The sequence below is a fragment of the Peromyscus eremicus genome, chromosome 4 (genome assembly GCF_949786415.1).
Source record: "Peromyscus eremicus chromosome 4, PerEre_H2_v1, whole genome shotgun sequence".
NCBI lineage: Eukaryota > Metazoa > Chordata > Mammalia > Rodentia > Cricetidae > Peromyscus > Peromyscus eremicus.
The window spans coordinates 83,607,772-83,634,734 of NC_081419.1; the positions used below are offsets into that span (position 1 = coordinate 83,607,772).

At 38.4% G+C, this 26,963-nt stretch overlaps 2 long non-coding RNA genes across 2 annotated transcripts; one reads left to right on the forward strand and one right to left on the reverse strand.

The window, feature by feature from the left end:
- The first annotated feature begins 947 nt into the window (after positions 1–947).
- Positions 948–12,848, forward strand: LOC131908425 (uncharacterized). Its single transcript, XR_009378591.1, has 3 exons — positions 948–1,073; positions 5,911–5,991; positions 12,647–12,848. It is a non-coding gene; the product is annotated as an uncharacterized LOC131908425 (long non-coding RNA).
- On the reverse strand, positions 5,608–26,950 carry LOC131908426 (uncharacterized). Its single transcript, XR_009378592.1, has 3 exons — positions 26,632–26,950; positions 5,909–6,126; positions 5,608–5,747 (listed from the first exon to the last, which is right to left on the reverse strand). It is a non-coding gene; the product is annotated as an uncharacterized LOC131908426 (long non-coding RNA).
- Positions 26,951–26,963: the final 13 nt, after the last annotated feature.

Consider the following 26,963-nt stretch of genomic DNA (forward strand, 5'->3'; position numbering starts at 1 on the left):
ACAACAATTACCAGAATGGCGAGATAGTCATAAAGGTGCAATGAGTAGCACTCACTTGTTGGTGGGAACTTAATGCCCACTCAACAGGAGGAACACATGCCTGATACTGGAAACCTAGCCAGCTTTCCATTACTAGCAAGGATATGGACCTTAGAAAAGGATCTGCTATAGCCACTTCCATAGACTAGCATAATTTCTTACCATATTCTAAATCCTAAACTTATACCCACAGATAAGTGTAGTCACCACATCCTGGGAGGATGGGGCTAGAAAGGTGGAAATGGACACAGAATGAGGTAGGTGGAGGAGTGGCGAGTGAATACGATGGAAATAAATTGTAATAAATTTTTAGAAGAAATATTAAAAAAATATTGTGTTAAATGAAATATTGAAGACAATAAAGGAAGGCTTGAGAGGTAGGCAGAAACTTAGAATTAACAATTGCCAACAATGAGAGAAGCAAAGCCAGAGAGGCAGGACAACGGAAGTCACAGATCCAGCTAATATTATCTTTGATTGGCTGCTCTTCAGCTGTGAGGTCAAGAAAGACACAGATTTCCCATTGCTACCGCTGACTCATGACTTTTATGATATAATAGAATTAGAATTTAAAAAAGAAGAATTCAGTCAATGTTTTTACAGGTTAAAGAGGAAGCTTATTTCTTCATATGTAACCTCATAAGGCTTTGCAGCATATTAAACACTAAATGACTAAAGGCTGAAGATTCTTCCAGAAGTTCTAGCCTTATCTAAGTCTGTAAGATCATAAACCTAAGGAAAAAATCAAGAGAAAATATATCTGTGGTGCAACCCACCTATGATATTAAATAAATAAAGGATAAAACAATTTTGAGAAGAGAATTTAGAATCTAGTGCTAGAATGTAGCCAATCGAGACTATCAGATGCACAATGAAGTTTTCCATGGAATCAACTGTAAATAGATGCATTCTAGAATGAAAAGCAAAATTAAAGGTTAACAGCATCTTAAGGTTAGAAGTAATGGTAGGGTCAACATATTTCATAAATAAAATGAATAGGCAAACAACTCTGAAGGGGAGTTCAAGGATAAAGGGTAAGTAAGGACAAATGTTACAAATGAAGTGACTGCTCTGCATATGGGAGACAGTTGTGTAGCTTGATCTGTTTGAGGGGCTCCTGGCAGTGGCATCAGGATCCATCCCTGGTGAATGAGCTGGCTTTTTGGAGCCCATTATCTACAGTAGGATGCCTTGCTCAGCCTTGATGCAGCGGGGAGGGGTGTGGTCCTGCCTCAACTGAATTTGCTAGGCTTTGCTGACTCCCCATGGGAGCCCTTACCCTTTTGGAGGTAAGGCTTTGGGGAAGTGGGAGGAGAAATGAGAGGGGGATCTGTGGTTGGTATGAAAAAATGAATTTTTAAAAATTTCTTAAATTAAAAAAAAATGAAGGACCTGGGTTAGTGAATAAGGTCTCAAAAATGACTTTATAATGTGATTGAAGATGAGATGGGCATTGTTTTGATGAAGAGCATGCCAATACTAATGGGTCTTTAAGCAGAGAGTGTATCAATGTTTCCCAGGAAAGCTGTATGGGAGATTCTTAGATTGAAAATGATGGGAAATTAAGGATGCTATATTATGTTAGTTAGGAGACATTATATTACAATTAGAGCCATTTTGTATGATACAAGGATAATTTTACAAATGAAGTAAGGAAAAATTCACCAGATAATGGAGAACGGAACTTTCAATGTGTCAAATGTAAACAATGTATACAAAGAAACTAGAAGAAAAAGTTATTCTACCTTTGCTGAAGCTCTAGGGACCTAGGAAGCATATGTCTTGGAATTTTAGTCTCCAGTGGGCTATTATTAATGTAGCTGACACTAAGCTTCTTTATCTATTATCATCTATCTATCTACCCATCTATTTATTATCTACTGATCTATCATCTATCATCTATTTCTGCCTCTTGCTTTTTTATCTTTTGCTTCTCCTTTTACTTTCTTTTCAATCCTGATTCTTCATAGTCATCATGACTTACTCATAACTTTGCTCACTCCTTTGTTCTTCTCTCAATGCTACAATGAGGTATGCTCTATAATACAGAAGAGTTCACTACAGAAAGGGAACTGCTAGACCCATAAAAGTCAGTGTTTGGTTGAGCTTTTTAATACTAAATCTAAGTCATGCTATCCACTTGCTTGAGCCTTGCCTGCATTTGGGTTATATCCTCACGACTGATATCCTCAATTACTCTGTTCAGTGGATCATAGAATCCACAGTCCTAACATAAAGAACATCTTAAAGCTGTCCTTTCTTGGACAGCTTGGACATCCCAAGTAACCCATTCATAACAGCATACAAAAACAATGTATAATAGACAAATCTATCAGGTCTGTCTCTACTCAGTCTATAATTCAGCATATGGAGGCTGGTATGCAACAAAGATTAATAAAATACCCTACAGCTGAGCTCCGAAGGGAAATTCACATGCAATACCAAATAAGAATTCTGGTGGTCTTTCTAGAAGCACTACTCATGTCTGCCTACCATCTGGATCATTTTGACAACAAATAAACACTCAGAATGTGGAGGGGTTTTCCCCCTAGTTAATAGAAAGCATCTCCTTTTACCAGAGACCAAGATATAAAGGCAGCAATCAAGCCCCGCAGTCTGTTATTTCTATCTGGTTAATATCTTAGACAGTGTGAAGAGGGGGCCAGTGGGCTGGGCTTGGCACATGTTCCCATGCTGAGACTGCAAGCCAGAAATATTTTTCCTAGAAAGCAACCCAGTGGGGAGCCTCTGTGAGAGAGTGAAATATAAATTATTCATTTTCTGTTCTTTGTCTACTATCCCCAGTAAGCCTGGTTTTGCAGAGGCAAACAGAACACACAGTTATTGTAACAGTGCTCTGTGTAGTATACTTAACTGAAAGATCACTGTTTTCAAACAAGTGTGCCTACAACTAGGACTGGAGGTAGCCTGGATGGTGGTAAAGACACTTTCAACCAGAAACCAACCCACAATTCCTCATGGCCTGACCTCATATGGACTAAGCAAATTCTTCACTTTTATAGTGCTCAATTTTATTAGCTGTGAAAAGATAGTGATCTGAGGCTGTGCTCAAAAGAATAGTTCTGGAAAAAGTTATGGCCAGCATGTCATCATCTCCTGGCTAGGAAATGCTTTAAATATAGGTAAACACCAACTAGAAAACTGTGATCCCAGGAGATCCAAAGGGACATTCTCAGAAGAACAAGGCTATAGAAAATGAGCAAAATCTTTAAACTGCCTGAGGGATTGGGACCAGAAATGGCAGCACTCCTGTGGGATGGAAAGATGCATCAACCTATGGAAGTTGGTTTCTTTTTTCTTTTTCTTTTTTTTTTTTTATGGAAGTTGTTTTATAACAGCAAAAAGTATCACAGGTAGAACCCAGGGCCCGACACCATATTGATCATTTTCCTAGCCTTTCTATTGTGTTGAAGACCAGAAATAGGGCTGGAACTTTTGGCCCAAGTATGTAGGAATCTTAGACAATTTACAGAGGGAATTCGTAAGTAAGCCTAGTGATTAATTTGAATACATTTACGTATTTATTTTTGTTTGCGTATATGTAGAAATGTCTGTGTAAGTTTATGTGCATCACATAAACTGCACAGGTGCCTGTGGAGGCTGGAGGATATTGGATACTATGGAACTGGAGTCACAGTCACTTATGAGCTGCCTAATGTAGGTACTGGTAACTGAACCCTGATCCTCTGCAAAAGCAGTAAGTTCTCTTCACAGCCGAGCCATCTCTCCAGTCCCCCATCTGAATAGTTTCTAAATGACCTTATTCACACCACCAAATTGACAAGGAGGGTCTTGTAAATTTCCTTTGATATTTCAGAGTTTGTGCCAAGGCATCTTCTTGGCTTCCACCTTCTCAGAGAGCATCAGGATCCTGTTAAGTGTTCAGCTTTCTGTGTCTTCTCTCTAGTAAGGCTGCCTTCACACACCTTCTGGGGCCCTTGTTCAAACCAGCTCTTGTCCAGATGAATACCTCTGCTAACTGACCTATAGACCTCTTCTTAACCCAGCTTCAGTTCAAATAATCACCTCTGACTATCCAAACAGTCTGGTTAAATAAGACAGAGGGGAGATCAAAGACCTCTGACTCTTAGCCATCTGATCACCAGCTAGTCTCTTTCTCTTTGTGCTAAATAAGAGACCTTTATCCCGAGATCCAGAGGGGTCAATGATCAAATACTACCAGTAGCACCAAGAAGTTTAAAGCAAACCCTTCATTCTCACCTGCCTTTTTAATGTAAGTTCATTTTTCATATTTATCCCACAGGAAGAGAATATGAGAAAGGTGAAAATAGGTATCTATCAATATATGTGTAATAGAAAAGCACAGTATAATAAGGCTAGTTTCCTCACTCAGTAACAAGTAAATGTATGCATAGATACTTACATATATACACTTTATGTGTTTTTTATAGATGGGTATCCATTGTATATCAGGCTACATCATCCTTGAAAATACTGGATCGGAAGTCTTTAATTGATACCTCTCTTATTAACCTACCATTCATTTAATATTGCCAGGTCAGGTATAGATATTCTCCCAGATAAACGAGATTAGGTTGCAAGGATCACTGTCAGCTAGCTTTAGTATTCAGTTGCTCATTTGCATGCATGCATCCACACTCATGAATAGCAGCTATTAATTGATATACTATTTTGAAAGGGCTTGCTCTTATATTTACATTGTACTTCAAGTGAACATTGTACTCAAGTGATTCCTTTACAGAAGTTCTTCATCACTTGGTTGATTAAAAGGACATTTGTAGGTTGGTCTGGAGAGATGGCTCAGCAAATAATGGGACTTGCTGCCAAGCCTAAAGACCTGAGTTCAATACTCAAAAGTAGGAGAGAACCAACTCCTTTAAATTGTTCTCTGACTCTCCACATGCACTCCATGGCATGTGCCTATACACACACACACACACACACACACACACACACACACACACACACACACCACATAAGTAAATAAATTAAAATTTTAAATAGGTTTATGATTGGAAACCCTAAATTAATTATTCACACTAGTAAAGAAGTCAAGAAAAAAACAGAAATAAATTTGAACAACTCTCTCCCTAATAACAAAATACATTTGTGGCTTGGTGGGTAAGTGTGTAAGTGTGAGTACCTAAACTGAATCCCCAGAATATGCAGAAAGAGCTAGGTATGAACCCATAGCACTGTGAAGTGGTGGGTACAGGAGGTTTTCTAAGGCTATCTCTCAGCATTCAGAGAGACTTTGTCTCAATGGAATAAAGTAGAGAGTGGTAGTTATTAAGATAATTGGTTCTTATCTTAATCAATAAGAACACTTGACATTCTCTTCTGTACAACAGGAGCTCACACATCCATACACACATGTGTGCATATACCATACACGAAAGCATACAAAATTAATGCTAATCATTGAATACCAATTAAAATACATATATGTGTGTTTGCATGTCTGTGTGTGTGCATGCATTTACACATGTTTATGTGCATTCCTCTAGTGTGTGACTGGATTCTGCTGTTTGCTATCACTGAGAACAGATAGAGAAACAAATAACATTCTAGGAGTCCTCCAGAATATTCTATACAATAATTTAGAGGCACAGAAAGTGAGATGCCAGTCTTCTCTGGAGAGTGGGCAAGTGGCAAAGGAGATCGTGTATCAAAACTTCAAGGAAGGTGACACTGAGGACTTGAGTCTGAAAAGGAAATAGTGATACTCATTAATCAGAGAGAAAAATAAGGCAAGCAAGAGGTTTGTCACCATTTTGAAAGTTGGAGGGGAAAGCCATAGAGAAATACAAGGTGTTGAAACAGAAACAAAATTGTGGAGAAGCATAAATATAATTCTTTGTCTTACAGGGAGAGGCTTTCTTTCAATTCTTGGTTGACATCTTGAATCCTAGTTTTGACTGGCTCCTGTTGGTTTCTCCAAATGATGTGGTAAGAATGATTCTGGGGGGTTTTGAAGCTCTGGGGGAGGAGAGCCACGATGTCCTGTTTCTTGTATATATTCAACTTCACCATTAGTGTAGCCATGGAACAAGTTCCACCTCAGCCAACCATTGATCTCTGCAGCTGAGACGAAATAGGCATGTAGCAAATACTCCATGGTTAAGAAGCAAGGAAAAGGCTTCATCAGATTTACTCATCATAGAAACAAAAAGCCCTAATTATTCAGGATTGGTTTTACTTGCAGCATCTATGACCATGAAGTTTTAACTACACCTTTTGTTGATAACATATCATCATTTTTCAGGTACTTTTAGGAATACTGAAATTCAGGGCCAATATTCTTTCCTGAAAAGTCTATTGAAGTGTTAATAAAAAGAAGTAAGTGGGCAATCCACACACTGAACATTAATATCTGTCTTAGTTAGGGGTTCTATTGCTATGAAGAGACACCATGACTATAGCAACTCTTATAAAGAAAAACATTTAATTGGGGCTGGCTTACAGTTTGAGAGGTTTAGTCCATTATAGTCATGGAGAGAAGCATGACTGCATGTAGGCAGACATGTTGCTGGAGAAGTAGCTGAGAATTCTATATCTTCATCTGCAGGCAGTAACACAGTCTGAGATCTCAAAGACTGTCTCCAGTGACATGTGTGCTCCAAAAGGCCACACCTCCTAATAGTGCCACTCCCTATGAGCCAAGTATTCAAACACATGAGTCCAAGGGAGCCATACCTATTCAAACCACCACATCCACTGTTTGGCCCTCATAGACTTGTAACCACACCATAAAGTAGAAATGTGTTCAGTCCAACTTCAAAAGTCCCCATAGTCTATAATAGTCTCAACAATGTACCAAAGTTCAAAGTCTCTTCTAAACTTAATGCACAATCCCTTCTAAAATCAAAAATCAAAAAGCAGATCACATCCTTCTAACATATAATGCCACAGGATATACATTTTCATCCCAAAAGGCAGGTAAGGCACCTTAGTGAGGAAATACTGGACCAAAACAAAACCAAAAACCAGCTGGGAAAACAACAAAGTCTGCATCTCCATGTCTGACGTCAAATTGCTCTTCAAATCTTCAATTCCTTTCATCTGTGTTGACTGCAACACACTTCTTTTTCTGGAGCTCGTTCCACTCTGTGTTAGCAGCTTTTTTTGGGGGGCAGGTATCCCATAACACTGGTATGTCCTAAATGTTGGGATCTCCAAGGCAATCCAGGCTCCATATTCATAGCTTCACACAATTTGACTCTCTGGGCCTCCATTCAGGGACACACCTGCAATACAGCTGACCTCAGCAGCTTTCCTTAGTTGTGGAGGGTGATTCCATAACCTCTTTCCTGTATCCTTGATTCTAAAGCCAGAACCACACAGTTGAAACTGACATGTTCTGCTTCTTATTGGGGCTGGAACATGGCTCCCTTATTTAATTACATTTTCACCATCTTTCTGTTTTCGATAGTTTCCTGAGTTCGGCTGTCCTAGAACATGCTCTGGAGATCAGGCTGGCCTCAAACTCAGAAATCCTGCTGCCCCTGCCTCTGGAGTTTTGAAATTAAAGGTGTGTACCACCATACCAGGCTCTGAGCTTTTCTTTAATCCCTTTCCACAAATTGGAAGCCCAGCTGGGATCTTGCCCTGAGGTCTCCACTCCCTTTATTCCATTTAATATCAGGCATTTCTTTAATCTGTTTATCTCCTTAAACAGAGGACTTAGCTCCATTCCACTTTCTAGTGTCCCTTTTCTCCTCAAATTGTGCATCTTGTATCTTTCCTTGGTCAGCATGCTCCTTTTTTATTACAGGTCTTTATAAGCATAGCCACTAATAACCACATGGCATAGTCTATACTAGATTATTTTGAGGTTTCCTTTGCCAATGCAATTAATCCAAAATTCTTCACTTTAGATTCAGGCAGACTTTTCGGACAAGGCTAAAAAAGCAGCCACATTCTTAGCCAAAATATCACAAAACAGTCTCTGGGCCACATACTAAAATTCTTCTCCTCTGAAACCTCTTGAGCCCCACAGTTCGAATCATCTTCAGCACCACTATCTTCCATGTTATTACTAACATTAACTTAACATTAAGTCCCAGTTAAAGCATTCCACTGCTTTCCTAATCCAAAATCCTCAAATCCACATTCTTCTAAACAAAAGCATGGTGAGGCCTATCACAGCAATACCCAGTGCCTGGTACAATCTTCTATATTAGTCAGGGTTTCCATTTGCTATGAAGAGACATCATGTCCACAGCCACTTTTATAAAGAAAAACATTTAATTGGAGCTGGCTTATAATCTCAGCAGTTTGGTCCATTATTGTCATGGCAAGAAGCATGACTGCATGTAGGAGTCATGGTGCTGAGGAGTCCATTTCTATTCAAACCACCACACTATCTATTACTTTCAGACATTTGTAATCCATGGTTTTACTTAGTGGTAGTGTGTTACATTATGGGCCTCTTCCTAATTTAGATATCAGATCATTCTTGTTAGCCTGCCTATCACTTTCCCCTACATGTACCAGGCTCTGTGATCTCCTAAGTAAATGAATACAGATATATCCCTCCTAGGGCTCAAATTCTAAAGGGAGAACCAGAATTTGAACAAGGAATTACATTTTGCACTTAAAACTGACTATCCAGGCTACTTTAAGACCCATGTTTGCTGCAACTTTTTTCCTTTCAGCCACAGGAGAACTCATTTCATTTTGTTGGCAGAGTTCTGTTTTCTTTCTTCTTATTTCTGCAATATATTCTTTGCTTCTTAGGTTTGAAAGTAACATCTACTGTCTGCTTGAGATTCTTTTCCAGCTAGCCTTCCTGGAGCCTCTGTCTATTTGCTTTGTATTGGTAAAGAAACGATACAGACAGATATCAAGTCCAACCCACACATGCTTTCTTCTTGTCTTTAGCTCTCTTGGACTATATCTTTTCCTCTTCTATTTCTGGGACAGAGCCTGCTTTAGATGAAGCCCCAAGTGACTTTCCTAGCTTATACTCCAGCTAGACTACTTTAACCAGAATGACCCCTGAAATCTGACTGTGACAAAGCCCACTTTTATCTCTATAGAATAGGGCTTTAAAAACTGAGTTAATTACATCTTTACCAGAAGATTCAAAGGGCTACAAGAGAAAACAATGGAAGTAAATATATACAGTTACTGAAGTATAACAGAACCTATTATTATACATAGTTAATATATATTATATATATACATATATGTGTGTATGATAGTAGAAAATACACACACACAAAACAAACAACAGCAACAAAAAAGTTTTGGTTTTTTTTTTAAATGGTGACAGTCTTTTACAAGCAATTGTGATATTTAACCAACAGTGAGCTTCCATGCATGCCTGGCCTGATTGGGCCTCTAGACTCAAGTGAGAAAAACCTACAGTTCTGTCACTAAGTTGTAGCCAATATATTTGCATGTTAATGATGGGGATCATTCTCTCAATATAAATTGTTTACTTTCCTTGGAGAACTTTTACTTCAAAAAGATTTTTTTTTCGGAAGTTTCTATCTCAAGCCTGTGGCCAGTAGGACATTCAGTGTTTTTAACTTTTCATTCTCTTTCACCAGATTTGATCTGCCTCTCCTAAACTCAGTCTTGCGTCATTCAGAAAAATCATTCAAATAGCTTTCACTTCAAAGTGCTTCAGCAACAGTAATGTTTTCCTCTTCACAAAGAATGAGGTCTGCTCCGATTAGCATAGAATCCAGCTAGTTCTTTTTCTGTGATCAAGGACACTTTTATTTTCTACCTGTATCTAGAGGTTCAGAATTTACCAGCTGGAAACATTTTCTCTCAAAACAACAATGTTGAAGTCTACAGGGGTGGAGGTTATAAAGAAACATGTAGTGCTTCTTCAGAAAAGCTTACGTTATATCCAGACCTTGATTCCTCTGTGTGTTCTCTTCTGTTCTGGAGATGACAAAAGCTTCTACAGAAAGGTAGCCTTGCGTGATGGGAGGGCTGGAAAGCCATAACCCTCAGGTGAAAAGAGGCCGACAAGTGGAAGAATATAAATCGCAATTCTTTGAAACATTGTGTTCAAATTTTTCTTCACAACTCAGAATAGAGATCAAGTATTCTAGATAAACAGATCAAAGGGGAGCTGGAGTTTTCCTGGGCAGGAAAACAGGAGAAGTTGTCTTTTAAGATGACCCAGTGTTATCTACAGCTTCCTTTATCTGTGCTTTTATGGGTGCCTCTCAAATCTTGACTTGACTGGAACCAGAAAGGTACAGTCCAAGTGATACTGCCTATCCTGAAGTTGGGTGAGAAGCAATCTGACACCTTGTTGCTAGGATGTTTGCACTGAAGGACATAGCCTCAGGACACAAGATCTTATGTGAGAGGGAAGAAATTATCACAAGGTCTGAGGCTCAGTAAGTAGGAATGCTTGCTGTGCAAACACAAGGATCTGAATTTGAAACAACTGTACAAACACAGACACACACACACACACACACACACACACACACACCAAAAAAAAAAAAAAAAGAAAAGAAAGAAAGGAAAAAAACAGTATAGCAGCAAGCAGTACTGGGCTTGGGGATAAAGCTCATTGACTGCCAGCTTCCTTGAAAGATGGGCAGCCCCAGCTGTTGTGACAAAATCCCTGACATGAACCACTTAAGAAAGGAAGGATTGACTTTGGCTCACAATTTCATAGGTTTCCATCCATGGTCACCAGCTCATGGTTTCTGGGCTGCGATGAGATAGAGCATCAGAGAAGAAAGGGCATGGACAAGCAAAGGTAGCCATGAAGTACAGAGAGGAAAATGGGACCATGGACATCTCTAAAGAATACTCCATAAGACAGACTTCCTCTAGCTCCCAAAAGTGAACATGAGCTAAGAACTAAGTGTTTAACACATGAGCCTATGAGGGACATTAAATATTCAAGTCACAACAATTGATGCCTGTATTAGCTAGACTACTACTTCAATTTCACTCAAAACTAGAAACAAGTTACACATAAGATCATCTCTCTCTTATGTGTAAATTTAAACAAAGCAGCATCTCTCTGTTTTGAAAGCATGAGAGACTTGGGATTCATTTACCTTATTGTTGTATCATTTTAAATATAAAGCTCTCATCTTTGGGCTTACAATGGCTGCTATAGCTCCATCTACCACAACCAAGTAAGTCCTCTAATGCAGGAAAACAGAGAAATGAATGAAGAGAATGTGTCTTTTCTGTTTAGGTGAAGAATGTAAAAATTATACATACAATTTAGGCTCTTCACATCAATAGGGTTTCTCCTGCTGTGAAGAGATACCATGATCATGGCAACTCTTATAAAGGAAAAATATTTAGTTGGGGTGGCTTACATATTCAGAGATTCAGTCCATTATCATCAATAATAAGAGGCAAGGCAGCATGCAGGCAGACATGGTTCTGGAGATGTAGCTGAGAGTCTTTAAATCTTGACTCACAGGCAATAAGAAATTATCTGTCTCACTGGGTGTAGCTGGAGCACAGAAGACCTCAAAGCCACCATAGTAACATACTTCCTCCAACAAGCCTTTACCCACAGCAACAAGGCCACACATCCCATTAGTGCTACTCCCTTTGGGGGCCATTTTCTTTCAAACCACCACAAGTCACTTGATCACATCTAGCTGCAAGAGAGTCAGGGAAACATTGCCTATATCAATAGCCTGCAGTCTTATGGAAACTTCTGTTACTATGTAAGATTTCTGGGAGATAATTAACAATCTCCAATATATGCTTACCAGGCAAAAAGGAAGGAGCTGCTGGTTAGTGTGGGGGAAGTTATCTGCTACAACACCTAGGTAGAATTTTAGTGATTTAAAGAGTTTTCAATAACACAGAATTGTTTTTCACTTAATAATTTTTACCTGTGGCAATGCTGTACTAATGACCCTATATTTATATAGTAAGAGCATCTACATGGTCATTAGCTCCTTGCTCTCTTTCATATCTTCTGTTGTTTTTAAAATTTATGCATGAATTTTTAATTAAAAATAAAATATAACATAATATAATAGATGTTAAAATACGTTCTTGAACCTGACAGTTGAATAATAACATTAGCAAATGTTATTATGTTTTAATAGAGGCTGTGGACCTTTTTTCTTTTTATGAGAAAATAAAATATGACCTCAAATAGACAGAAGCACTACTTGAACCAAGATTTTGATACAAGCCTGTGAAACACACTAAGACTCATCACTAAAAACAAAAGCAAAAAGAAAGAATGCATACTATGTTGAAATTGCCTGTGTTGTATTCCCCTTCTGTTCTTGAATCTAACTTCATGCATTTGGTGTGCATCAATCACTATCATGAAAACTTCCTCTAACAAAAGTAATTAGGATAGTAAACATGGCACTTTTCGTATGTCATCACTTATGTAAGAGTCCTGAAAACACTACCTTACGTAATATCCATGGCAACCAAAAAGTAGTATTATCATTGTCTGTGTTGCAAAGACAAAATATTTGAAGCGTTAAGACTTGAAATGGTTTTCCCATGGCCACATTATCAATGGATATAAAGTCAATATCTGAATCCAGGGCACACTGAATGTGACTGGCTTATATGCATTTAATAGTTTCAAATTGTATGAGTGTCCGTGTATGCCTATGAACCTTAGGTGTGTATGGTGTCCTCAGAAGTCAGAAGATAGCATCAGATTCCCTGCCACTGGAGTTACAGAAAACTGTGAGCCAACATATGGATGCTGAGAATCAAATCCTCCAGAAGAGCAGCCAATGCTTGTAACCATTGAGCCATCTCTTCAGCCCAGCATATATGCATTTGAAATTGCTAATAAAATTGCACTCAAGAACAAAAAATTGGTGTTTTTGCTCTCTTTTCATTTCTGTTTTGTCTTTTGTAGTGCTCTGCAATGTGCTTCTGAGTGAAACATCTTTATATCTATTTTTTGAGAGATATAAATGTAATATTTTAATTTTAGTTATTACTAAAATAATTATTGAATAGTTATAATGAAATATTCCTTTGGTTGTTTTGAAATGTTTCCAAAATAAAATAATAAAATAGTTATATAAATGTTTTAATATTTTATTAGTTTTTTATAATTTAATACAATGTATTTAGTCATGTTCATTCCCCTCCCCAACTCCTCCCAGATCTACCTCTAACTCCCTGACTCCCCAACTTCATATCCTCTTATTTTTATAACAACTCAATAATTCCACTTGTGTTGCCCAAATATTCATGGATGTGGGGCTATCCATTGAATACGATAAACCCACCCTTAAAGAAAACTTACTAAACCTCCCCCAGAAGCCATCAATTATCCATGGCTCCTCAATTAGGGGTGGGAGCTTATAAACCACCACCTCAAACATGCTACAATGTTGATTAACTTTATCTTGTACAGATCTTGAGAAGTCAACTACAGCTTCTATGAATTCATGAGTGTAGTGGTCCTGTCATGTCCAGAAAACACTGTTTCCATCAGGTCACCCCTGACATTTGTCTCTTAAAGTCTTTCTGTCCCCTCTTTCATGACGTCCTCTAAGCCTTGGGAGGGTTAGTGACATAGATGAACCTTTTGTCGCTGAGCATTCACTGACCTTTATTCTCTGCATTTAGACCAGTTGTGAGTTTCTGTGTTAACCAACATCCACTGCACAAAGAAATTTCTCTGGTAACACCTATGAAATGCATTAATATATGTGTATAGAGTTCTGAACTTAGAGGCCAGGTTGATACTATGGCCATTTGGCAGAATAATAGTAGTAGGTTCTCCTCTTGGGACTGCGACCTCCCCAACCATCGATTCTTGGCTCGATTTACAGTGCCAAGCATGTGTTTCCTCCTGTGGAGTCAGCCTTACATCCAAGCAGAAAGCATTGATTACTCTCTCAGCACTGGTGCGACTGTTGTATCCATGGTCGTATCTTGCCATTTTAGTCATTATTGTAGTTCACAAGGTTCAGATAAGACTGCTGATGACTCCCTTTCCTGCCAGCAACCTACCTAGTAACTTATATAAATGTCTTCACAATAAAGTTCAGTCAGTGTTAGAGGTCTTCAAATACATGTGGTACAAAACATTTCCTTCAAAATAAATAAAAGAAAAAAATTGCATTCATTTTGCTAAAAAAGAAAATCAAACAGATGGACTGCTAAATACCATCCCTAGAAAACAAACGTTTTAAGTATCTTTCCTAGAAGATATGACCAAATTCAAAGTGGTAGATTTTTTTTTTTCTTCAGCTAGATACTAAGTCCTGGATACTTTTTCAACAGTGCTTATAAGTGCATAAAGGCAGGGTAGAGTAAGATAGGAAATTTGGAGTGTAATACTAGCAAAACATAATACATACTCCTTCAGTAAAACCCAGTAATATGAGTAATTAATATGCACTAATAATGATAATTTTTTAAAGATACTAGAAAATGATACTTTTTTTCTAATTGCTTATTGTATCTGAGTGTCCTTGCATTATGGTCTTATTGTACCTGTATTTTATGTCCTAAGATTTTTCATTATTTAAGAGTATGGGTTTTGCAGCCACTTAATTTAGAAGATCATGTCTAGTGAGTGTTAGTAGTTATTACAGGTGAGTGGCTCAGTAAATAGATAAACATTCTTTTTTCAAGATTGAAACATTATCTCACGAAATAAGCTGTAAAACAATTACATATGTGTTTGTCACAGTTGTATAAACCTTGAGAACAAGTCAGACGATGAAGAAAATTTGCCTTCAGTACCCTTGAGACACTTCCTGTTCTTGATAAAATGTATTTGATGCTAAGTTGAAGAGTGGTTTCAGAGTGGAAGAAGGGTTTTTTAACATTAGCATTTGTTAACTAAATTCTGAAATATGAGTAAAAAATTATTATAAGGATTTTCAAGATGTAAATATAGTGAGTCAAAGCCCTAAGAAGGTGTGCAAAGCATATGCTAACATTATTGCTGGCATGCAGACCCTTAGAATCATACTGCTTTTCAAATGTCAGGATCCCCAGAGTTATTGGTAAAGAACCAAAATAATCCTCCCTTGTACCTGGAAACCTACTCCAGGGGTATTTCAAGTTTGGGGAAATTATGTCTGTGTATATTATTAAATAACATCATTTTGCACAGAAAGAGTATTTCTGCATTGATTTATAAACAATCACCTACTCTCTTAAGAAGACCTAGTATAAATTAAGACAATATTATACTAAAATTTACTTGATAAATCAACTAAAATTAAGAGACCTTGATATGCTTTATTGTTCCAAATGTGGCATGCATGTGATGACCGTGGGAGACTAAGTTGTTTGATTATATGGGTGCATGTGCCATGTTTCTCCTCTCCATGTGTTCATTAATGGTTCTCTTCCCCAGATGTTACTCTCAATGCATCAAGGAATATCTCATTTGTGATCAGAAGGAAAATCCTAATGAAACAAGTCATTTAATATCTTTATCACTTTATTAAAGCTTTTTCTGTTTTTTTTTTTTTTAGAATTTCCTACACACACACACACACACTGTACTTACATCATTTCTAACCTTTTCTCTCTCCTCTCCAACTCCTCCTATATTTCCCCCATTTCTTCTCAAAATTGTGACTTCTTTAATTGTTGTTACAAGATATCCCTCATCCAAGTTAGCATGCCAATTGGTGATGTAATTATGCAGGTCTTGCTTTGTCAACTCCATCTTTGAGATTTCATAGGTACAACTTCCCTGTCATGTACAGAAGACACTATTCAGCAGCAGGTACCCTGGTCCTCTGCCTTTAATATTCTTTCCACCCATCTCTTTTGTGATGCTTCCTGAACCTTAGGTTTAGGGGTTGCAGTGTAGTTGTGTATTGACTGGGGTTGGGCACTCTATGTCCTGTTGTTCTCTGCATTTGAACAGTTGTGTTTTTCTGTCACTGTCTCCACCAACTATATAAAGAAGCTCCTTGATGAGGGACAAGATCTTCACTTATCTGTGGGTATAAGGCTAAATATTGGGAGTATGGCTAGAAATGATGCTGGTTTAAGAATGTAACAGTAGTAGGTTCTTCTTGGGGTCAATGATCTTACTAGTCATGGGTACTTGGCTAGGTTTACAGTACCCACTGTGATTTCCCTCTTTTGAGCTGACCCTAAGTCCAATTACACACCTGTTGGTTATCCCCAAGTTATCAGAGCTACTATTGCACTATAGAAATCCCAGCTGGGTAGAATTCTTCATTGCTTTTCTCCCTAGGCAGCTTGCATAGAACCTTCAGATGCTATGAGAGCCAGTCCTCAGGAAGGAAGTTCCAGATTAATTACAGCTCAATTCCTCCAAGTTCTGTGTTAATATCTTTATCGCATGGATTAAAAGAGTTAAAATGAAGGGAAGTTAAGGGTTTGTCTGAAATTTCTAGTGTCTATAAGACTCAAGGGCAGAACTGAAAAGCAAACTATGGAAGAATTATGATGCACAGAATGTCAAAACATTAGGATGAAAAGACTAAGGCTCATCCAAAGAGTTTGTTTTGTTTTTTGGTGTGTGTGTGTGTGTGGTGTGTGTGTGTGTGTGTGTGTGTGTGTGTGTGTGTGTGTGTGTGTGTGTGGTGTAGGTGTACGTGTGTATCAGGATGTGTACACAGACAAGAGGAGGATGTTGGGTGTCCAACTCTCTCAATCTCTCTTTTCTTGAGACGTCTTTCACTGAACCTAGAATTTACCATCTCGCCTGAAATGGCTGCTTATCAAGCCCCAAGATTGTGCTTGTCTACTCCCCTGTCCCCTAGCACTAGGTTTAAAGAATAAGGCATAAATACACATCCAGCCTTGTATTTATGTGCTGAAGATGGAATTCAGGTCCTCAGACTTGTCCAGCATTGAGCCCAAGAGCAGAATAATCTCTTCCTGGCTTTTGATTAGCTCAGGATAGTAAATTGCAACAAACTGGCATCTGCATTTTGGAGAGAAAATTCATATCACTGGCCCTATTCCTCCCTCAAGTCACAGCTAAACTGTCACCGTTCAGAGAATCCTGAGGTCCTGCCACTAAGATGCTCCCACAACTCTATCGCCTTCTTCACTTCCATGATCATGCATACTGTACTCAGAAATGTTTACTCGTCCATTCTTCTTTTCAGGCACCCCAAACTGAAACAAGCAAGTTTTTAATGTATCTCTCTCAACTCTTGTCTGTGAGAGAAGATACTGTGTGTGCGTGTGTGTGTGTGTGTGTGTGTGTGTGTGTGTGTGTGTGTGTGTGTGCAGCCAATTTCCCATTGCGGTCAGAAGATATGAGGGCAAGGCAGTTCCAGGATGGATTGTGAAGACAACCACACAGGACTTTCTGACAAACATCTAATGAGATGTGAGCAACTGAGAGAAAGTGGCACAAGAAGAGCCACAGTCTGGGAGAATGTTGCACATGCAGACTACCGACAGTAGCATTTGGTGCCAGAGGCTGGCAAGCTGAGTTCTCCCTGAGTCCACCCATGGAGGTTGTATGCAACACAATCTTTGCTTAGGCTGGGATTTAAAAATGTCTCTGTAAAACCCAAGCTGTTTTCTCAAAGCTTGATATTGCACCCTAGGTGTTCCCTCCTACTTTACCACTGCACTGTTTGTCAATACCACAGAACTCTTTGTCAATACCACAGAAGCTACTAGAACCAGATGAAGAACTCTGTTTGGCCACCAAACTTGGCCACCATAATTCAGCTGTATTATGACTTCTCTGTGGTGCTTCTCTATAGTAACTGGTACAACTAACTGGTGTTGTCAGCATTAGAAAAGGTATCTAGAGAGATCTTTAAGGGCAGCACGCCAGAATCAGGGAAAGGAACATCACTCCAGGCACCAGAGAAGAAATTTGCATAGCCTTTCTCTGAAAGATTTCAGGTTTTAAAATTTTCCCTAGATGAAAGGATGCTTGCTGTGGTAGGTTTCTGTGCCCTTCTCTTCTCCAGCAGATGAAAGGCTACATACGCATTGCCTAAACATAAGCCAAAGTTCTGTTAAGTATCTAAACCAGAGGAGGAGGAGGCAGACACATCTGTTTTGCCATCTCTAACAGAAAGCATTATCTGTGCCAACTTTTTTAAATGGGTAAACTAAGCCTGTGGCAGAGTAGAGAGGTAACAATTTGTACATAGCTGAGGGCAAGTGAGACTCTGGATTGTTGCAAAGAGGTAAACAATCCAATGTTGTGCAGTATGTGGGAGAGCCATAGCATGGAAGCCATGGAAAGAGTGCGGCTGGGATCCAGACCAGATTTAGAATGCAAAATTGCACAGTTCCTGGAGACAGGGTTTCCGTGTCTATTGGGGGAATTACATTAACATACCCCACACATCCTATGGAAACAAGCTGAGCGACATTGTGGCTACAAACATTATGCTTTTCTTACTGGTATCCAATGAGTAACGCTGATGTTGAAATTAAGAGACATGTTTGCCCCATCAGAGGAAGTTATCCAGATGTAGTTTTCAATGGGATTATCCTAGAAGGAAGCTTTGGTGAGAGTTTACTGAAATCCTGTAGGTTCCTTCCTTCCTTCTTTCTTTCTTTCTTTCTTTCTTTCTTTCTTTCTTTCTTTCTTTCTTTCTTTTTCTTTCTTTCTTTCTTTCTTTTCTTTTTTCTTTTATTTATTTATGTATTTATTTTGTCTTTTGCAAATAGTTCTCCAGTATTCCCATTCCTTAATCTATCCATATGATTCCTGAAAGAATTGTGATGCTTCAGAACACCCACTAATGTTGGCCACAGCTGATTAATTGGGATATAGGTGTTTGATTCAAACTAAGCCAATGTTGTTGGCCCAGCTTGTCTTAAAACCCAGCATCATTGGTGTAGTATTGTGTTTTCTCCCTAGTCCTAAGATGGCCATCAATCACCATTCAGTAGAGATGTCTTTGGCCCCATGATCATAATAGTGAAATAATAATACTTCAGTGATATCTGGGCCTGTAGTAATGGTAATATGGTAACTATTACTCCCCAGTTGAAGGACAGTGTCACAAGACCCTCAGCCATTAATTCTCCACACTCCCCACCTGAACGTGATCTAAGGAGATACTAGATTATACAAGATGTACAAGATTAACTTAAGACAGGACTCTGTGGTGATATTTTATTTGTGCTGAAATGTGATATTTTATTCGTGCTTTAATAAATAAAGCTTGCCTGGAGATCAGAGGGAAAAGGCCAGCCATTATAAATAAACAAAGAAGTCAGGCAGCAGTAGCACATGCCCTTAGTCCTATCACTTGACAAGCAGGATCTCTGTGTGTTCAAGGCCACACTGGAAACAGAGCCAGGTGTGGTGGCACGTGCCTTAAATTCCAACACTAATTAATGACGGAGGTCTAGAGGTCTGTACAGACAGACAGGAAGTGACAGAGCTGGATAGGAAGGTGAAGTGATGTAGCTGAACAGAGACAGCAAATCAGATGGCAGAATGGCAAGGCAATAAAGCGTAGGTAGACAGGAAGTAACTAGCATTTGGAAGCTGCAGAGTTGGTGAGGTAAGGTTGGCTGGTGGCTTTCCCTATTTCCCTGATCTCTCTAAGGCTTTCATCCCTATATTTGGCTCTGCATTTTTTATTTAATAAGATCATTTAGAAATTCGTCTACAGGACTCTATGACATAGCTTTACTGAGGTTATCACCCATACTAGAGTAAGACTTTTCAGTGTTTGAGGGTCCATGCTCATATAAGTAAGTCCAGTGAAATTGGTTCACTAAGCCAGAGTTAGAGGAATTATTATTTTGATCTCTCATTGTTGCCCCAAGAAAAGTAACACAATGTTTTCCATAACAGAGAACCATTTGGGTTTGACTAACTCTGGTTAGGTTTATATCCTACTCAACGTAAAGTTCTAAATAACACAGAAGAGGAGGAGAAAAGAGAATTAATGCATATAACCATCTTCAAAGGAGAAAAGATGTCAAATGTGTCATTCAAAAACGTCAGAAGATATTTGGCAATGCTCAGAGACATTTTATAATTGTTATCATATAGAAAATGATGGGTGGTATGGCTCTGACTTGTTGCTACATATCCAACAGTGTTCAGAACAACCCTCATAATAAAAACAATCCAGCGTGAATTGTCGATAGAACACTGCTGAGAAATCATGTTTCTGAAAATGCTATTAATCTACTCAGTTAAAGTGTATCCATCCAATGTTCCTGAATCATTTATAATGTCCTGTGCATTGAGTTAATAGCTAGATAGGATGGACAAACATGACCTAGTCAGTAACCTTAAATAGTTCCACATCTGAAAGGAGAAAGAAAAACTAACCAATAATTTTCTTTCTCATAGCTCAGTGAGGCAGATGTCCAATATTGGGGGTGTGCATGATGAACTACAGCAGTTCAGCAGAAGTATGCATAACTCATTGTTATAGCAGCCTAGTTGAGTGGCATAGCATGGAGTAGCTTTGAACAAGACAAGGAATGAATAAAAATAATGTGTACTATTTATAAGAAAACAAGTTTCCCAACTGTTTATCAATTTATTCTTTCATTTGTCATTTCTCACAATAAATATTTAACTAAGAAAGAAAGTGTAGCACAGTGATTAAAAATACAGTATGGATCTTGATGTGCCTGACTTTCTTGTCTTGGTTTTGCTTCTCAGTTGTGTTATCTCATTGAACAAGACTTTCAACTTGCCTGTGACTTTATTCCCTTGTCTGCAAAGTAGGAATTAGAAATGGACCTTTCCCCTGGGATAGGGATGGTAGTACAGCATCAGAATACAAGCAATCACTGCAGAGATGGTTATTATTATGACCACTGTTCTTCAGTGCCAGATGTTTGCTAGAAGCTGAAGATGCAAAGGTGATTAATGAAGGCAGAATCCATGTGTACTGGTAAATACACAGATGCAGCAAGAGGACAAGGGATGAGTGCTATCACACTGCACAGGAAAGAGCATTGAACAGATGCTTGTCTATGGTGGGATCACTTCCTTTTAAACCAGTGGTAAGCCGAAAGTATTACTAAGCCAAAAACACATGGAATACAACTACCCTACCAAAAATAGCTTAGACTAGACGACCTTAAGCAGGCTCAGAACATTTACATATAATAGATGGAAAAGAAATCTAATACAAAGCCAATTTTATAATAAAATGCTGAATGTCTGTATAATTCATTAAATACTAGTACCTGAAATATTTAGCCTCGCAGCACACTGAGGCCTATCAGTTGCTCTTACTGGTGACTTTGTGGCTCACTGGGAGAAGCAGGCCACTTCTGCTACCCAGCATTGCAGGAGAGACTTGTGCAGCATGCTGCTCTCCCTGGAAAAGATTAGAATTCAAATTCTAGATATAGTATTTGTAAATTAGATACACATGTGTATTTGTAAATTAAAATACTGTAAATGAAGGCCTCTGTGTTTTAATAAACAGAGATTAGATTAGATTATTACTCAGTGCATTGAACACAGTGGTTCACCACACCTAATGTTGCACTCTACTCCATGTAACTCCTACATGGCATGCGCTATGATAGAAATATCTTCAGTCAATTTCCCAGACCAAGAGAGCTTTAAACCACTAGATTAGGGTGTTTGCCTTCAGAGAGAAAAGGGTTATCACATATTGGCTCTTAAAGCCTCCTGACAAGATGTGACTGTATCAGCTTATATTTCATTGTTGAAGGCAAGTCATGTGACCACATACTACAGTGTATCCAAGAGGTATACCGTAAGGGGCCTAGTAAGGCTGATAGCTGCCTAACCCATTTTTATGGGACAAAGAGAACTTGAGTCAGGACATTCAGCTATCACAAGTTCTCCATAGTGTCAGCAGTTACAGATCTCCACAGTCAACTGTGGTCTAAGAACATTCAATGAAAAATCCCTTAAACAGTTCAAAGGTTTAGTAAGTTTCATTCTTCCCAGTATCATGATGAAATGTTTTAGATTCTGTTTCACCTCATCAGAACATGAGTCAGACTTTGCCCATTGTATCCACACTATACATACTATCCACCCCTTAGTTACTTGGTGGCATTTCAGTCATTCATTAGATAAACTGTTTCACTAGTAAATAATTGTGTTCAAATAAATATGAGGAAGAGAGGTGGGTATATGTAAGTATGTGCATGTATGTGTGTCTGCAGGTACACACTTGTGTTCAGGTGCACTTGCATGTATGTGTGCATGCATGTGGAGGCCAGAAGACAGCCTTATGTGTCATCAGCAAGGATACTCCCACCTCCTTTAAGACAGGGTTGCTCATTGGCCTGGAGCATACCAATTAGGATTGACTGGCTAGTTAGTGAACTCAGGATCTGTCTATAGTACCCCTGGGCTGGGACTACAAGTATGTGTCACCACACCTGGTATTTATGCACCAGTTTTAGAGATTAAACTCAGGTTCTCCTGCTTTTGAAGCAAACACTTGAACAACTTAGTTATCTCCATAGCCCCCAATAAACCTTATTTTATCTAGCAATGGATATAAACAATAAGAGTAATGATGTTGGAGGATGGAATATGCCAAAGAAAAACTGTAAATCATTTTAAGTGAATAGGTAAAAGTTTTTCATTTGCCAAGAATAGGAATCACATTGAGAATTTGCAGATATGTAGATGTAACCAACCATCTTATTAAATAAGAAACACAGAACCAATGCAAAGAAGAAAGCCAAGATGTCAGAGCTAAGAGCTAAAACCTTACCCTTCCTCCTGCAGTGGTCCTACATCTCTGAAAAAAGAGCTACTTCCTGTGTTAAAGTCTTTATATAGACTTTCTGTTCTGCTTTCTCATTGGTTGTAAACCCAACCACATGACCACTTGTTCATTATATATATATATATGATGAACAAATCTATGCATTAAATTGCTAAGAAAGAAAAGGAAATACATGCCAGATTTGCCATCCTACCTCCAAAGGCTTTAGCACTTCTGTGTGTATGTAACAAGTGCTCCATTAATATTAAAAAGGAATTAACTTTTGTGTCTAATGAATGAGATAAAATAGTGGACATAATGTTTGCCATCATCCTAGATCATTCATGAGGCATTCGGAACATTTCCTCAGAAGTAGGGTTTAGAAAACTCATAGCAAATAGGAATTAACCAGGTAAAGACTGGGATGTGTGATTCCAGGAGGACCATTGAGAATTTTAGACAGAATCCAAAGGGGGGTGGTGGCAAGAAACTAGGGGTTGTTGATCAGGGTTGCAAGAACCTAGCATACAATGTGCAATCAGTTCAACAACATCTTAAAGCTGTGATGGTCATAGAATATTTTTATGAGTTAGATCTTCATTTTAGATAACAGGAGCATAGAATTAATTAAAATGGCTACACAAGAGGAAAATATGCTGATGGGAGACTCTTTCTATAATAAACATTGAATCAGAAAAGGAACAAGAGATGAGAAGCAGAGGAAAGCAAGCACACACGGAGACATCTGGAAGGTGGACAGAAGCGGACAGGCTACCTGCAAAGTTTCTGGCTTAGCCATCAGTCTATAGTGATTCTTTGTCCTCAACACAAAATGAATAAAGAGTAGGACTGAGGAAAGACTAGCAAGGTTTATTTTTACAGACAGTGAGTAGGGTTGTAAGTTATCAAAATGTCTCCTTAGCATTTATTTATAGGTATGACCCTTAAAAGTAAGTTCGCAAGAAAAAGAGATTTTGGGGTAGGAGCTGAGAGTTCAATGAAAATAGATATAACAGTAGTGATCAGGATGAATGCACACAGTATAAACTAAAGAAACTACAAGATCCCCTGAAAAACTAAAGTATTTAAGGACAAGAAGTGGACTTCAGTGAGGATGTTGAGAAAGAATGGATGGGGAAAATACAACAAACTGTGGTATCAAGAGTGTAAAAAGCAGTGGTGGCTCATGCCTTTAATCCCAGCACGTGGGAGGCAGAGGCAGGTGGATCTCTGTGAGTTCAAGGCCAGCCTGGGTCACAAAGTGAGTTCCAGGAAAGGTACCAAAGCTACACAGAGAAACCCTGTCTCGAAAAACAAAACAAAACAAAACAAAAGGAGTGTAAAAAGAAGAGAGTGTGTTTTAAAAGAGTGAGTGGTCATCAGTGTCAGTGTTTCTGGAAGATCCCAATATAAAAACAGCAAATGGGCACTTTCTGACAAGAAAATACTAATGGCTCATTGACAATAAAGAGGTCATTAGCTATAATCAAAATGATGAAGATGAGACACAGATCTGAGTAAAATATGAACAATCAAGAAGATAGAAATAGTAGGAGAGACTATGACTCTATCATCCAGGAAGTTTATGTGAGAGTAAGAGGATAAAGCAAATATACATTGCATTAAGAGAGTAAAGGAGACATATAATACATTAGGTCATAACATCAGATCTGATACACACTATTCTTGTCCTTTAGAAATTTAAAATCCAGTGGGAACCAGAGCTCAAACCCACAAAAATCTAAGCAAAGGAACACCTGATTTAAGAAGAAACAATTACCACTGGTTATTCAAGCTTAACTTCACAGAAGTCATAGATCCTCATGTGGTGCCCAAATATAAAAATAACTTAGAAATGTGAGGATATTAATGGGAGGGAGAAAATGGAGGCAAAGGAACCAAGTGTAACACCATGTAAGTAAGAGAAGGTTAGACTTGGAAAGAACTGACATCATCTACTCCAAAAGGTTTTTTGTTTTGTTTTTTTAGGACTTCTTTGGAAAACCCCAGAGTTTCCAGGAACTGATCATCAATGAGATTCTCTATGACAAGATGGTAACCTGCCATCCTTTTCTAGATTAAGGGGTGGTAAATGATGAGTGTCAGCTGTTTTTGTCAGTGACACACAGTATTACCCATTAATTCTATGCTGTTATACTCTGGTGGCATCTGAATAGTGGAAGAAGAGACTGAAAAAGCATATTTGCTCTATAACTCTTTTCAGAACAAGTTTCTAACTCCTGCTCTCCAAAACAGAAGCCTTTTTGCTCATATAGAAAGTTCCTTTTAATTTGTACACTTACTTATTTTAATTTTTGTAAATTAATTAGAAGGTTGTGTGAAGACAGATAGCATCACATGAACTAAGACTTTCTCTGTCTTAGAAAAATAAATACTGTAAGTGCCTTACGGTCTTTCTTTCCTTTGAAAGTAACATGCCAACGTGATTTACCTTATTGAGATGATGCCAGTTGCAGTAAACTTCAATTATTATGCTAGCCTACAGCACAGGAATATCTTTCAGGAAGGTCCCCCACATCTGGACTCACTATTATTCTGGCACATATCAGAAGTAGTTTGATAGGGGTGGATGTTTAGTTCTATCCAGTGATAGACATGTGTGTGCCTCTTTAAGATAAACCACTCAATTGAGAGTAAGGTCGTACAGAGCTTTTCTTACATGACATTCAGTGATGAAAGTGTCAGATTCAAAATATGTACTACAGATGCACACGTGTGTGTGTGTGTGTGTGTGTGTGTGCGCGCGCGCGTGCGTGCGTGCGTGTGCGTGAGAGAGAGAGAGAGAGAGAGAGAGAGAGAGAGAGAGAGAGAGAGAGAGAGAGAGAGAGAGAGAGAGGAGAGAGAGAGAGAGAGAGAAAGAGAGAAAGAGAGAGACCTACCTACAAATAACTGTAAAATTGACCAATATATAATATCCTAACATAATGAATCATCATACCAGGTCAGTGGACATATACAGCAACTAAGTTTAGTACTCTTTACAAAAGAAATCATCTTTGTGGTATTGAGTCTGTGGAGTTTTTTGGGTTTTGTGTTTCAAAATTCTAACCAATTGTTTGGTACTGTAGAGTGTTTACCTATGTAAGAATGCTTTCCTCTAGGCTGTGCAATGACAGATCCACAGTCTTTAGAGCTCTAAAATTTCATTTGTTTGGTTTTGCTTTGTTTCTTCAGTGTTAGCTATCAAACCCAGGACCTTGCACAGGCCAGGACAGTCTTCTACTGCTGAGCTGTGCCCTCTGGCCCTGACCCTCTGCAGTCTTTGACTCTTCATGTTTTCTCCCCTTCTTCAATGTCAGGCTACCCTTGGAAGCAGTTGTCAGGGGCTTCCTGTTCACATTCACAGCAATCTGCTTCTCCTAATAGTCTACAAGCCAAGAAAGCTGATTTTGGGGGTTACAATCAATACTTTTGAAGTAAAAATTGTCTCCAAGAGAAGCCTTTGAAAAATATTTGTGATTAAAACATTTAAGTAGCACTGGTCTTCCCTAACATCCATTTTGACCACTTGTGGGGGTTTTTTTTGAACTGACTAATTGTTTTGGGGTGAGATGTATATAGATTATTATGTTTGCTAAGTCTTACAGGGGAGATTCTAGACAATTTTAAGGTCATATATATATATATATATATATATATATATATATATATATATGGATATATTTAGTCATATCCTCAGTACATTTTTACCATACATATTTGTCAGACTTCTCAAAATAGACTTGTCACTCACCTCTGACACTATCTCAATTATAAGACTTACTTTCCATATACTCATCTATGATAAAACTTAGCTATCTTTGACTCCATGAAGCCTTGGTGATTCTATGTCTAAAATATTTTTCAAAGACTCAGCTTACAAAAGAAAACCCTCTACTTATTACTTGGATCAGGAACTTGTCACCTGTCCTGTGTAGTTGGTAAACAACCACATTTGATTTGGAGTCTCTCAACTTACCTCTATCAGTTCAGTTTGACATGATGTTGCCTATTAAGGGAATCTGTTCTCTCTTAAACAAGAGGAATTCAGGTTGGATCAATAAGAAACTGACTTGAATGTTGACATTTAGGAGTATGCATTAACATCGTTTACTTAATGAGAATGCCTGAAGAGTCCACCAAAATTTTCTGGTACCCCAGTGCTTCATTTTCTTGAATTCATGCTCTTTTGTATTACCAGATTCTGAATATACTACCCATGCTTCCAATAAATTGTGTTTGTGTGTGTGTGTGTGTGTGTGTGTGTGTGTGTGTGTGTACACTGTCTTCCATTTGTATTTTTCATGTGTA